This window comes from Nicotiana sylvestris, chromosome 10 (assembly GCF_000393655.2).
Source record: "Nicotiana sylvestris chromosome 10, ASM39365v2, whole genome shotgun sequence".
In the NCBI taxonomy this organism is placed as follows: domain Eukaryota; kingdom Viridiplantae; phylum Streptophyta; class Magnoliopsida; order Solanales; family Solanaceae; genus Nicotiana; species Nicotiana sylvestris.
Window position 1 is genome coordinate 170,975,881 of NC_091066.1, and position 15,381 is coordinate 170,991,261.

Consider the following 15,381-nt stretch of genomic DNA (forward strand, 5'->3'; position numbering starts at 1 on the left):
CGGTAATATGAATTTATCAACACGGACAAGAACATCATCGATTATGCCCAAGGGTCGCTTCATCGATCGATCCGCCATTTGAAGTCTTATTGAGGTAGGTCGAGGTTTCCCAATTCCCAAAGTCTTGAAGATCGAGTACGGCATCAAATTAATACTAGCCCCCAAGTCACAAAGGGCCTTTGCAAAATCTGCACTTCTGATGGTACAAGGGATAGTAAAAGCTCCGGGATCCTCAAGCTTGGGTGCCATTGAATGCACTATGGCACTGACTTGATGAGTCATCTTAATTGTTTCACACTCCATCGACCTCTTCTTTGTAACCAAATCTTTTATGAACTTCACATACCCCGGCATTTGCTCAAGTGCCTCAACCAAAGGGACATTGATTGTGAGGCTCTTCATCATGTCAATGAATTTTTTGAATTGATTGTCACTCTTTTGCTTTGCTAACCATTGAGGATAAGGTGGAGGTGGCCTAGGCAAAGGTTTCTTGGCTTTTTGTACAACTGGCTCGGGCATGTCAATCACGTGTTCCCTAGACGGGTTCACGGCATCTTGAGTCTCTACCTCGGCCTCATCATTAATATCAATCCGTACATCATTGTTTGCATTTTGATTAACCCCATCATCAACAATCAAAGGTACATCATCATCCCGCAACTCAACATTTTCATCCATAACTTGCTTTTGCATTGAGGCATTCACATCATCGCCTCTCCCACTTCTTATTGTAACCGCCATCACATGATTATTATTCCCACCCTTCGGATTCACCACCGTGTCACTTGGTAGCGCACCCTTGGGACGAGTATTCAATGCTTGAGAGATTTGGCCTAATTGCACCTCTAAGTTCCGGATAGATGTGTTATGCGAAGCTAATTGGGCCTCGGAATCTTGGTTCTTTTTTATCATTTGCTCGAACATGCTTTCAATTCTCCCCATATCACTTCCGGATGAACTCGGACCTTGAGAAGGAAAGGGGTGGATTGTTCGGTTGTTGGTACATGGGGGGCCTTTGAAAACCTTGCCCCCTGTTGCCTTGGTTCCCGCTATTGTTCCACCCTCCTTGATTGTTGCTGTTGCCCCAATTATTATTACTCCCATTCCAATTTCCTTGGTTGCTTTGATTACCCCAATTGTTGTTTTGGCTGTTGTTATTCCAATTACCTCCGCCTTGTTGTTGATTGCCCCAATTTCCTTGAGGACGCCATTGTTGGTTGGACGAGTTACCTCTATTCCCTTGGTAGTTGTTGACATATTGGACCTCTTCTCTTTGATCATCATAGCACTCATTTGAATAACCACCACCATCATTGTTGTTGTCATATTGTTCACAATTACCTTGAGGTTGTTGTCCTCTTTGTCTCTTTTTCAACATAGAAACACCTTCCATTGCATTGACTTGGCGCGGGTTTTGGACTTGTTGCAATTGCGCCTTTGCCAATTGATTCATAGTTGTTGTAAGCTCGGTGATGTCTTGGCCTTGATCGTGCAATTCCTTGTGCAAATGGATGACCGTGGGGTCACCTTGGGGCACATTTGCTCGGCTTTGCCATGCCGAAGAGGTGTCGGCCATTTCATCAAGTACATCACATGCCTCTTGGTAAGAAAGTTTCATAAAGTTCCCTCCAGCCAATTGGTTCACAATGCATTGATTCGTGGTGTTGATGCCCCGATAAAAGGTTTGTTGAATCATAGCCTCAGTCATGTCGTTATTAGGGCACTCTTTCACCATTGTTCTATATCTTTCCCATATCTCGTGCAAAGGTTCCGTTGGCTCTTTCTTGAAAGCTAGAATTTCATCCCGAAGAGCTGCCATATGACTTGGAGAAAAGAATTTGGAAATAAATTTGTCCGCCAATTCATCCCATGTTGTAATAGAATGATTGGGGAGCCTTTCTAACCAATCCAATGCTTTACCCAGAAGAGAGAACGGGAAAAGCCTCAACCTCAATGCATCCTCGGACACGTTGGTCTGCTTGCTACCCCAGCATGTATCCAAGAACCCCTTCAAGTGCTTGTAGGCATTTTGATCAGAGGCACCCGTGAAATACCCTTTTTGCTCGAGCAAGGTCAGCATAACATTTGTGATTTGAAAGTTTCCCGCCCGGATTCGAGGAGTAATAATAGCACTGGCGTATCCTTAATTTGGTAAAACTCTAGGATCCACTCTCGGTGGTGGCGGAGGAGGATCTGGAATATTGTTGTTCTCATTTGCATTTACATTGACATGTCGGCCCCTTCGTGGAAGTTTAGGTAAGACCTTATCTGGTTCTAGATCCTCTACCTCCTCCCCCGCTATCACATTGCCGAGAGGGTCATTTGCATTAAGATCCATTGTACCTGATTGATCGACACAAACAAAAATTTTAAAGAAGAAGGAAAGAGAAGTACAACACAAAACTAACTAAACAGATAGTCAACACCGTAAGCTCCCCGGCAACGGTGCCAAAAAGTTGATCGCTGCCGACTCGACACTACACTATGGTAGGAAGAGCGGATCGCAATAGCTTTTACCCGAATAGAGGTTCAGGATCGAATTTCCACAAGGAGCTAGTAGTGGAGTTGTATTTTCTGTCTAGCCTAAAGTTGTGGTGGTGCTTCTAATGTCACTTCAATCATCTTTTGAGTTTTTGTATTTATAACTGCTATTATAAAACTACGAATTAAAGCTAGATTATTCTAGGAGAATATTGCTAAGTTGTAATTAATGGGAAGGAAGAGCACTAGGGTTGTGGCATTACCTTGGTGGCTAATTGACGGGTAGATGTTACTAAGGTTCGATTGACTTGTTTGGGGGTTATGCTATAATCTTTGTACAATTTTTACCCACTCTCACACCTCTCGGTAGAGAGAATGATTTTACCCAATTGACTCTCTCGAGACCAATTGGGTTGGCAAATTAGACCAAGCAACTAGGGTTCAAGTAGGGTGATTACTCTCTCGAGATTTAACCCGTTAATTGGGACTATCATTTCTCATGAGTCCATCCCAATTCCTTATTGGGTCAATTTTGAGGTCATAAACTCTCTTTCTCAAGAAGATTTAAACCCACAAAGCTTGAATTAATGTTTGCAAGCACCAATTCTAAATTAAATCATAAAATCAACCCAAATAACAAACACCCATAGTCAATCTAACCCTAGATGGCAATACCCATCAATTACCCACACTAGGGTTGAGCCACAACCCTAGCTAATGGGTTTAAATACACATAATTAAAGAAGAAAACTGAAGAAATAGATGAAGAACTACACATATTAATTAATTACTAAGAAGAAACTACAATAATCTATTGTTAATGGAAAGCAAATATGCCAAAAATGGCTACAACACCAAGTGTAGTTATTCTCCTGTTCTCACATCTGACCTCTCCTCTAAAAAAATAGTAAAATATTCTATTTATACTAGGCTGGAAAAACTAGACAAAAATACCCTTGTGTGGTCAGTCCCGGCCGCACAAAATGGACTGTGGCCGCACTGGCTCTTAGGTTTCAATTGTTTGATGACTTGAACTGGGGGATGCGTACCGCGTGGGAGTGTACCATGGCCGCGAAGGCAACTGGCGTGGTCCGCGCAGACGTGACCGCGGACCGTATGAGGACAAATGCCCCTTTGCTGAACCCTATGAACGCGGACCGCATTGAGAAGGAGTGCGGCCGCGAAGCTTCTCCGCGGGCCGCGTGAATCCTACCGCGACCGCGTGACCTTAGGCTCGAAAATGTCCAGTCTCTGAACCTCCTAGTGCGGCCGCGGTCTGCGTGAGGATTCACTGGCTCTTAGAGAACCTTTGAATCCTACAAGTTTTAGAGAACCTTTGAATACATCTCACGCCAAAACTGATATGACACCTGATGCGGCCAATACTGAGATGTATTTATGTGGTATTCAAAGGTTCTCTAAAACTTGTATATGAGTAATGATGCTAGGAATTTCGATATTCCTGTGTCCATAATAATTATACATTTCAGTATCAGTAGGGACATGAAAATAATTTTAGAATACTCGTAGTGTTCCAGTTAATCAGGGCACTCTCATGGGGCAGTCATCTTTTAATGCACCACTGGCATAGGATTCCTTCAATGGTTATTCTAGTTATCCGGCACAGACTCAGTATGAGCAACCGAACTGCAAATGGGTTGTCATGAATGTGGTGATACTAGGAACATCATGAGAAATTGTCCCAGACTTGGGAGAAATCTATTTCAGCAGAACACTCAGTCCACACACTCCATTATAGTTACTAATCTACATACACTACAAGTTAGAGATGGAGGACGAGCGGGTAGATGGCGCCTAAGAGGTGGAGGCCCGACCCATTTATATAATTGCTATTATGTGGCTGAGATCACTACACCATATGGTGTCGTTACAGGTACGATTCCAACTGTTATAAAAAGTATATTTTTCCTTAATTTGATTTGGTTCTAAAAATTGAGGTGAGTCCTCTTATTATGCTCCGCTTATGGGTGAGCTTCGTAATTTTGTGACCCACTTTTATGTTTATCCCTGTTGGGAGATTTGATGATGTTAGCCCGTGTATATCATTTTATTTGTACACTATTGAGGGCTATAAGTCCAAAAATTACTTTCTATTACTCACTACAGTGGATTTGATGTGATTTCGGAATAATTGATTTCAATTTTTATGAATTGTATGCCATATTGGTATGGGGGTTAATTCTGTGTTGTGATGTTTATCGGAATTTATGAGAAGAAAGAAAAGAAATGGAAAGAATTCAGTTGGCACAATGTGCAATTACTTGTGATGCAGACTTGAGGACGAGATCCTCACAAATTTTATATGATGTAAAATATTTAAAACGGGCTACAAGTCGCGGTGGGAGTTATATAAGGACGAGGTCCTTGTGGTGAAAAATTTATATGTTTAAATACTCCCTTTGTGAAATTTAAATTTGTACTATAGTATTAACAGGGAGTCATGCATGTTAGGCTTATTTGATAATTTTTTTATGTGATCCTGTGCATATTTAGCATATTTGTGTTGTAACTATTGAGTTTTGACCTACGAGGTGAGTGCCCAGGTGGCGTTAAATGTGATTTGTTGATTCGGGTAAATAATGATGAGGTTTTCATGCCTCGCGATTGGCTATCAGTGTTGTGAAAAAAAATTGAAATGAGATTTTGGTTAACATGAAGTTAATTGGCAATTTTGTAATTGATTATGAACAACTATTAAGACCAGAGATGTGGTTATAGGCATACATATGATGTGTTTCATGTCCAGATATCATTATGATAATGTAATGCTTGTAATGCTGAGATTAGTGTTATTGATATATACATTGTGGTGCTTTGTTGGGTTGTGGATGTGTTGTTAGGAGTTATTTTGGTGTTACTCTGAGAGGTGGATAGGCCCAATTACAGGGGAGGCTTTGCCGAAATTTCTGAAAAATTTGAGAGTTAGAAAAATTTGGGACATTGAGATATGCGAAGAAAGAGATAAGTTATGTTATGTGTTTGAGGCCGGACTCTACTTCTCATCTGAGAACGAATGATACTAAGTAGGGGAGAATGTAACACCCCGAAAATTTTTTGAAGTACTTAAATGCTATTAAGAATGTTGATGTGTGCATAGGCACGAGTGGCTATTGCCAGTTGAGACTAATATTGTGCGTTGATGTGAAAGTCAGACTTTTTGAAATTTGATTGGAGTGTAAGGAATTGACTTTAAAGCTTATAAATGTTGATAAAAGAAATAATCTCAATTGAGATAGTGTCACAACCCCAACCTCGGTCGTGATGGCGCCCAACACACTGCTAGGCAAGTCTGACCAATTAACAACCTCAACCCATTTTTTATATAGTTCATTATTAGCTAACACAGTTAAATTACCAAAACACCATATTAAAAGTCTGAAACCAGAGTTAAATAGGCGGAGTTTCAAATGATAAAACTATTACTACATAGCCCATATAGATCCGGTGTCACAAGTCTGAGCCTCTAATACCAGTTTATCACCCTAATACATATCAATCTAGGGAATGCGGATAAAACAAAAGGAGAGATCAGGGATACGGACGCCATGCAGCTACCTCGATGCTCCCGGATATGCGCTGCTCAACTGAAAATCCACACTTAGCCTCAGATGCACCTGGATCTGCACGCAAGGTGCAGGGAGTAATGTGAGTACTCCGACCCACTAATTAATAAGCATAAATAATGACTGAGAATAAGAAATCACGGAGAAACACAGAGTAATCTATAATGAGGCATTTTAAACAAGTAATATGAAAGCAATAAACCAATGGAAACGAAATATGGAAATGCTACAACAAATAAGCAGTTAAATGACAGACATATAAAGAAAATCAACACATAGAACTGCGACGTGTAGCCCGATCCATACATTTATCGTCGACGGCGCTCACTAGGGGTGTGCAGACACCAGGAGGGGCCCCTTACGGCCCAAGTGCAATATCAAGCCACCTCGTGGCATCAAATATAAGCCCTTGACCTCATATCAATATCAGTATAACACTGCTGCGGCGCGCAGCCCGATCCTATAGTATCTTTACATCTGGCCCTTGGCCGTACTCAGTCCAGAAATCATATAAGTCCATCGGGCATTAGTAAAACAGTAGTTCTCAGCCCAAAACATCATTTAATATATTATTTTAGTTTCAAAACCGAGTAAAAAGTGGCTGAGTTGTAAAAAAGTAGAAAACAGTACGACTGAGTTCAATTAGTAAGTCAAAATAGTGAGGAAATAGTGATAAAACTCCCCGGAGGGTTCAAATAATTGGCACGAAGCCCAAATATAGCAGTCAGTTCAAACATTGATGAGAACAAATAAGTTTCAACCAAAATACGCGGTAAAAGCATCACTCAGGACGGACCAAGTCACAATTCCCAATAGTAAACGACCCCACGCTCATCATCAAACGCGTGTCTCACCTCAATATAGCACTACGATGTGCAAATCCGGGGTTTCAAACCCTCAGGACATCATTTACATTCATTACTCACCTCGAACCGGCTAAATCTCTATCTCACGACGCCTTTGCCTCTCGAATCGGCCTCCACTGAATCTATCCAAAATCAAAACGAATACATCACAATAGGCTAAGGGAACAAAGCCCAAGCGAAAACAATCGAATTACCACGAAAATCTAGAATTTGGTCAAACCCGACCCCCAGGTCCGCATCTCGGAATTTGATAAAATTCACAAAACTAGAATCCTTATACTCTCACGAGTCTAACCATATGAAAATTATCCAATTCCGATACCATTTGGTCCTTCAAATCATCATTTTATATTTTTGAAAGATTTCACAATTTTCTTCCCAAATTCCATCCCAAATCACAAATTAAATAATGAATTCAATGATAGATTCATGTACTCTAGCCAAATCTGAGTTAGAATCACTTACCCCAATGAATTTCTTGAAAAACCTTTGAAAAATCACCAAAATCCGAGCTCTGTAGGTCAAAATATCAAATAAAACCCAAAATCTCGTATTTATAGAGTACCCCTCAGATATCAGCCTCTGCGGTCCGCACAGAACCTCTGCGGTCCGCACAGAACCACTGCGGTCCGCGCAAAAGCACCACTGTCCGCACAAAACCACCGCGGCCCGCACAAAACCACTGTGGCCGCACTTCATTTTGTGTGGTCCGCACAGCACATACCGCGGCCGCACTTCTTTTTGTGCGGTCCGCGCGGGTGGGCTCTGAGGCCTGCAACCCTTCTGGACCTGCTACAGCTATGATTTTGGCTAAAACATCTCGGAACCTACCCAGAACTCCTAGAATTCCAAACCAATTGCACCAACACATCCCATGACATCGTTCAAGCTTGTTCAAAACCTCAGGACGCTCACAACAACATCAAATCACTAATTTAACAGGGGATTCAAGCCTAAGAACTCCAAGAACTCTTAAATTATGCTTTCAATCAAAAGTTTACCAAATCTCGTCCGAATGACCTAAAATTTTGCGCACACATCCCAAATGACACAACGAAGCTACTGTCACTCTCGGAATTCCATTCTGACCCCTATATCAAAATCTCGCCTATCAACCGGAACCGCCAAAATATCAACTTCGCCAATTTAAGCCTAAATCTTCTCTAGAACTCCAAAACCCATTCCGATCGCGCTCCTAAGTCACAAATCACCCCCCGAAGCTAACCAAACCATCGGAACTCATTTCCGAACCTTCTAACACATTGTAGACATATGATTTTTGACCCTCCCCAAGATCTTTTATATATTAGCGTAAAATATTTAATTCAGGCATAATATAGATATTTTAAGTAATTTTGACTCTTTTACTCTATTTTATTACAAGAAAAACAAAATCAAAAAAATTGGTTCATTTATGTTTTGTAGTTATTTTTAATTTAAAAAAAATCTTAAAAATATATACAACAATAGTATCGTATTTTTATTTTAATGTGATATTTTGAAAATACCAAAAATAGATTTGTTTTAATGGTTAGTTTTATTTTAATAATTATTTGAATAGTAGGAATAATTAACAAATGGGCGCGTATTTTTAATCTCATTCGCGGCAAAAGAATAAAGCTTGGGCTCGAGCAACCCATCTTTAGGCCTAATTTTGGACCTAGCACACAATTGCCTAGCCCATAATTCCTAGGCCCATACCCTTTAACCTAAAACCCTACAACCTAGACTCTACACTATAAAAAGAAGGTTAAGACTAAAGAATTAAAGGGAGGAGAATGAACAAAAGAGAAAAGTTGCGCAACAAAATACAAAGACCCCCAAGGTCATCTTCTTCACGTACGCAGCAGCAGCCATACACAACCCCCTCAAGCATATATCCTTCATCTTCTTCATGGAGATTGAACAAAAAGCCCTAAAACAAAAAGAACATAGGAGGTCTTCTTCTTCATGAGGAACGAGAACCAGCAGCCTTTAAGAAAAAAGCTTCAGCCATTGAATAGAAAAGGAACGACCCCCCCCCCCCCCACGTGTTGTCTTCTTCAAGCACCCCTCCCTCGTTTCAATTTTCCTCAGCGAAGAAGAACGCTGAAAAAAAACACGAAAAGCTGCTGCAGAACAAAAACGACCCCCACCCCTTTTTAAACCTCGTCCCTTCGCCACCAAGCGCGCCGGAATCCGGCGACAATCTCTAAAAAGACAACCAGCACCCTAACGGAACTTCGTCTGCTTCAATACACAAAACCGAGACACTTTCTTCTCCATTAAGACATAACCAACGACCTTTCAACTTCTTCTGGATCTGGACGAAAAAAACGAAACCAGCAGACCTGAGAGGAGCGAGTGTTTTTCGTTCGTGCCGAGCAAATTTAGGCTGGTTCATGTTTGACGTCCAGTTGCCGTTTTGTTCGAGTTTTGTTGCTGCTACGACTGTTTCGTTTTTCTTGAGTCATTCTTGGTTTTTTTTTTCTCCGTTTCAAATTACGGTGAGTTAGAGTTCGTCGGCGAGATTTGAGTTCCTCCGGCAAAGTTCGGTCAGTCCGTTGCTTGCCGAAGTTATATCGTGATCTTACTATCTGAAAGCTTCAAAGCAGACAGAGTTTTAAATTTCAAGTTCTATTGAAGGTCATCTCTTATACCTATTTATATCTATTTCATTATATTACCTGATTAGTGGTGTAAATTGTTTGTGTTTTTTTACTTTCCGTTTAGTTAATTCAGTTTGCTAGATTATTTTGTTACCATTGAGTTCATCTTGGTCAAACTAATGTAGTACTCATATGAATGGGATTCGGATGGGAAGTAACAATATGTATTTGATTTAAGAAGGGAACGTAATTTTTTTTTAACTAGAGTTGATGCTTGTCAAAATATGAAATGATAAAGAAACTAGTAATAATGGGTAGGCTGGGATATCTATTAACATTAGCTAGGTTTAATTCTCAGGAGTCATGTTTTGTTTAGTGCTTTTGTAGTTTTGGTTATTTGTCTATTTAGTTATTTTGAATGGCTGGAGTGTTTGATTGATGGAACGTTTAATTTTCTAAATAAAAAAAATAATAAAAAAAAATTTGGGTGCGCATTGATGTGGCCCAAATCCCAATCTCAACGAAGATGAAGTGTGTTGACAACCACAGGTGCATTGATTGCGGCGCGGTTCGAAACGCATCTTCACGACGTTGCAATTCTTTTAAAAATAATTATAAAAGCACATAAGCTAGCATGTATTAAGATCAGATAAAATTAAATACAACAGTTAAGCGACCGTGCTAGAACCACGGAGCCCGGGAATGCCTAACACCTTCTCCCGGGTTAACAGAATTCCTTACTCGGATTTCTGGTTCGCGGACTGTTAACAGAGTCATAAATTTCCTCGGTTCGGGATTCAATCGGTGACTTGGGACACCATTAATCTCTCAAGTGGCGACTCTGAATTAATTAATAATTAAATCTCGTTCCGATTGTCCTTTAAATGGAAAAACTCCTTTACGCCCTTACGGGTGTGGTAAAAAAGGAGGTGTGACAGCTCTGTCAACATTTGGTTGACTTTTCTAACTTAAGCCTTCTTAAAAGAGACTAAGTGTATCATTTCTTACCAAATCCTCTCCAAACTCAAACTAATCAACCCGATCACATAAAACACAGATAATGAAGCATAAAGAAGCTAAAATAGGAGAAAATAGAGCGGTAACTCATGAGACGACTGCCCGGGTCGTCACAAATGGTGTTGTCGGACCCTTGCTAAATTTACGGTGACGTAGAATCACCCATGAGTATGTGTGAAATGATGCACTCAATAATTTAATGTCCTCAGAATAATTCTTGGTACGTTCGAGGACGAACGTATGTTTTAAGAGGGGAAGAATGTAACGACCCAACTTGTCGTTTAAAGAATTAACGCCTCGTTCAGCGACTTAAGATCTCGAGCAGCTTCGTAATATGTATTATGACCCGCATGTGAGGTCGAGTTTGGTTTTCGGAAGATTCGGAGTTAAATTTAAAGAATAGTTCTCATTTTGAAGCTTAAATGGAAAGAGTTGACTGGAGAGTTGACTTTTGAGCAAACGACCCTAGAATGGAATTTTGATGATTCCGATAGTTTCGTATGGTGATTTTCTAGTTAGGAGAATGTTTGTATTTGGTTTGAAAGTCCGTAGGACAATACGACGCATTTTGGCGAAAGTTGAAAAATAGAAGATTTTTGGAAAGTTTGACCGAGAGTTGACTTTTTGATTTCGGGGTCGGAATCCAATACTGAAAATTGTAACAACTCCATTATGTCATTTATGACTTGTGCACAAAATTTGAAGTCATTTAGGATTGATTTGATATGTTTCGGCGCAAAAATATAGAAGTTCGAAGATTTGAAAACTCATAATTCGATTCGATGCACGATTCATAATTTCAACGTTGTTTGATGTTGTTTAAAGCCTCAATTAAGTTTGTATTGTATTTTGGAACATGTTGGTATAATTGGTTAAGGTCTCGAGAATCTCGGGTGGATTTCGGAAGGTTAACGGAATGGATTTCGGACAAAAGAAACTGCTGCTCTTTCTGCTACAGCTGTTGTTTTGGACAGCAATGGTGCAATCGAGGAGGCTACTTTGGAAGCTGATATCTCAATTATATAAAGAATCTGAAAATTTGAAAAGCATGAAAATTGTAGCCCTTTAATTCTAGTTTCCAGAAAGCTAAACCATTCATCATTTGGATATTTGTACATAAAGTTATGATTGATTTAATGAAGGTTGGTAATGCTGTTTTGTAATTTCCCCCGAAATTTCTGACGCGAGGAGCCTATTTTGGAAGCATATATATCGAAATCCATAAAGGATCTGAAGATTTACAAAACATGAAAGTTGCAGACCTTGTATTCTAATTTCCATAAAGTTAAACCATTCATAATTTGGACATTTGTACAATGAGTTATGACCGATTGAATAAAGGTTGGTAAAGCTATTTCTGGTGGACTTTTAGTGACGACTTTTAGTGACGAAAATGGCTTTTAGTGACGGATGGGCAGAAACATTTAATCACAAAAATCAGCACTTCGCCATTTCGTTTTGGAATTTTTGGAGCTCGGTTCTTGGGCAATTTTTGGGCGATTTTCACGTGAAAACATTGGGGTTAGTGTTTCTTATCCTATATTGATTATATTTCATGATTCCATACTCATTTACATTATGAATCCATGAATTTATGGAAGAAAAATCAGATTTTTAGCAAATCTTCCGAAAATGAAAATTTAAGATTTGAAAGTCAATCCAATGTCGGAATTTGATAAAATTGGTATGGTTGAACTCGTATCGGAATGGGTGTTCGGATTTCGTGAAAATTATGACGGGTTCCGAGAGGCAGGTCCTGCGTTGACTTTTGGTTGAATTTTTGAATGTAAAATTTTAAGTCGATGTTATATTATCCGGAATTATTTCCGATGAATTTTAATGAAGTTATACAATTAATTTGGATAGATTTGAGCCGTCCGGAGGTTAATTCAAGCAAGAAGACGATTGTGAAATATTGGCATAACTTCAAAAAGGTAAGTATCTTGCCTAACCTTGTGTGGAGGAATTTTCCCTTAGGCATTGAGTCTTATGTGGAAATTATGTGATTGGAAACCATGTACGTGAGGTGACGAGTACGTACTTGGTTTATATGTACAAATTATATCGGTTAAAATTCGTAGACACCCGTATGTATTTAATTGAAAATGGTTGACACTTAGTAAATCTTTGATTTGTCATGCCTCATTCTTTGTTTGTCGAGTTTGTATTTATATGATAATTTGGTGTGATTGCTACTTGGATTTTTTTATGTGAATTCCATGTGTTTGGTGAATTGATATTTCTTAGAAATAATTTTATTATGGATTTTTCATCCGCAAATAATTAATTAAATATGGTAAGAAGAGGCATTAATATAATTATTGAAAATTTGGATTAAAGAAGATGTTATCCTATGATGAATTATTTTTCCATCCTTGTTGTTTTGAGGTTTTATATACCTTGTGTGGAGCCTTAGGCTTTTTGTTGTGAAATTAATTGATTTTGTTGTATCTTTGGAACTGATTGTGGCCTATGGACAATTTGTGATATGAATTGTTGTATGGTATTGTTGTGATAATATTCTGTGTAAATTATTGTATAATTTGAGTTATTATTATGAGGACATAAGGGTGGCATTCCATTGTTGATATTACGTGGGTATAAGGGTGGCATTTCAGTATGGTTATGTGTGTTGGGATATTGTCTGGGCGGAGTGATAAGGGTGGCTATTATACAGAGCGATGAGGGAAATTATTGTACGGAGCGATAAGGGAGGCTATTATACGGAGCGATAAGGGAGGCTATTATACGGAGCGATAAGGGAGGCTATTATAGGAGTGATAAGGGTGGCTATAGGAGAGATAAGGGTGGCTATTGTCAGGGATGATATGTGATGATGTGGAGTATTGTATTGGTAATTGTTATGTGATGATGGGGGGATATTGTGCTAGTAATATTTATGTCGTGTTGTGAATTCCTTGTGAGTTCTTTTACATATTGTGTAATTTATTTTATAAATTCAATAAATTTTATAATAGTCAGATATATATTGAAATTATGAGCCTGTAAATATTGTCGGGCGAATTATGATATGGGCACGAGGTGTCGGGAAATATGATGAATTTATTATTGGCATGTGAATTGTCTGTGCAGTTATGATATGAAATATGGACACGAGGTGCCATGGTTATATAATCAAAATTATATTGGCACGTGAATTTTTCGTGCAGTTGTGATAGGAAATATGAGCACGAGGTGCCGTGAGTAAATGATGACGATATTGGCACGTGAGTTATTCGTGCAGTTGTGATAGAAATATTGGCTCGAGCCATGGAAATATAAAAATGGGCTGAGACCCGTATTTTATGATTTGAAATAAGGTGTCCCATGATGACTTTATTTGAAAGAATTATATTCGAAAAATATTATTTGAAAGAATTTTTATTCGAAAGATATTTATTTGGAAGAATTATATTGGAAAGATACTTGTTTGAAAGAATTATGAGAAAGATATTTATTTGAAGGAAGTATATTCGAAATATATTTATCGGAAAATATTATATCCTAAAGATTACTATTGGGAAGATTTATAGGCAAAAGATTAATATTTGAAAATTTTGATTAATTGGTTGTACTTGTATTCATTATTTGATGAGCAATATATATGATGTTCTTGTTGCCCTATTATTTATATCACTGGTTGATTATTGTTGCCATCATTGTTATTTATTTCCTATTATTTTTGTATGCTATATTGAACAAGTTATTAGACTAGTGAGTGTCTTGATTGTACCTCATCACTACTCCACCGAGGTTAGTTTTGATACTTACTGGGTACCGATGTGGTGTACTCATACTACACTTCTGTATATTTTTTTATGTACAGGGCCAAGTATTGGAGATATAGGACTCGAACAGAGTTAGAGTGTGATTGCAAGGATTCAAGGTAGAGCTGCTTGGTCGTCGCAATCCCTTGGAGTCTTTTCCCTTTTATCGTACTATCAATTATTATTCAAGCACTATTGTATATTTAATTTCCTTCAGATCATTTTATGTATTCAGTTAGAGTTCGTGACTCAGTACTACCAGGGAGGTTGTATCTTTATTTCCACTGTTGGTTTCGATTATTAAAAAAAATGGCTTGAATTGTTATTCTAATCGGCTTACCTAGTCTTAGAGACTAAGTGTCATCACGACACTTATGGTGGGATTTTGGGTCGTGACAGTTACGCTCTTAAGTTCTCTTGATGTAGTATCTTAGGTCCGTAGGTCTTTCCAATGAAACAAGAGATACAGTTGAAGCTATACCTATGCCTAAATTTGTCGAAACAAGATTGTTAGGATCAAGCATCTGTTATAAATTTCCACATCGTTCTTATTCTACATATGAACCTCTGAAAATCACTTGCATTTGGATCCTTTTCAGTGACAGGGAAAACATCATGTGTTAACTTCCATACAAATAAGTGCCTTGACAACAAGGCTTGCAACAGAAGACAGACAAGAATAATGGAACCATAATTAAGTTTTACTATGTTGTTGTGAAATGTGAAGCGTCAATCTTGTAGTAGACATTCAATACTACATCATCTGGAAATTATAGCTTCATGTACAGCACTTGCTTAGTGCTTTCTTGGAATAAAATCCTTATCCCTCTTTCATAGGAATTCTCTTTTTGTTATCAGTTGTTGATGCCCCTTAGATTCTAGATAGTTGTAAATCTGATTTGGTATATTTCATGCCATCATATCTTTGTTTGTTCCATCATATCTTTATTTGTTGTTAGTTTGAACATATGCATAACGTAATGTTTATGCAATAACGGTTGGGCCCGTGCTTAGCAGGGGCTTTATTCGTCTAGTATTTAATTAATTAGTGGGAGATAGTTGCTGTCATGTGATCAAG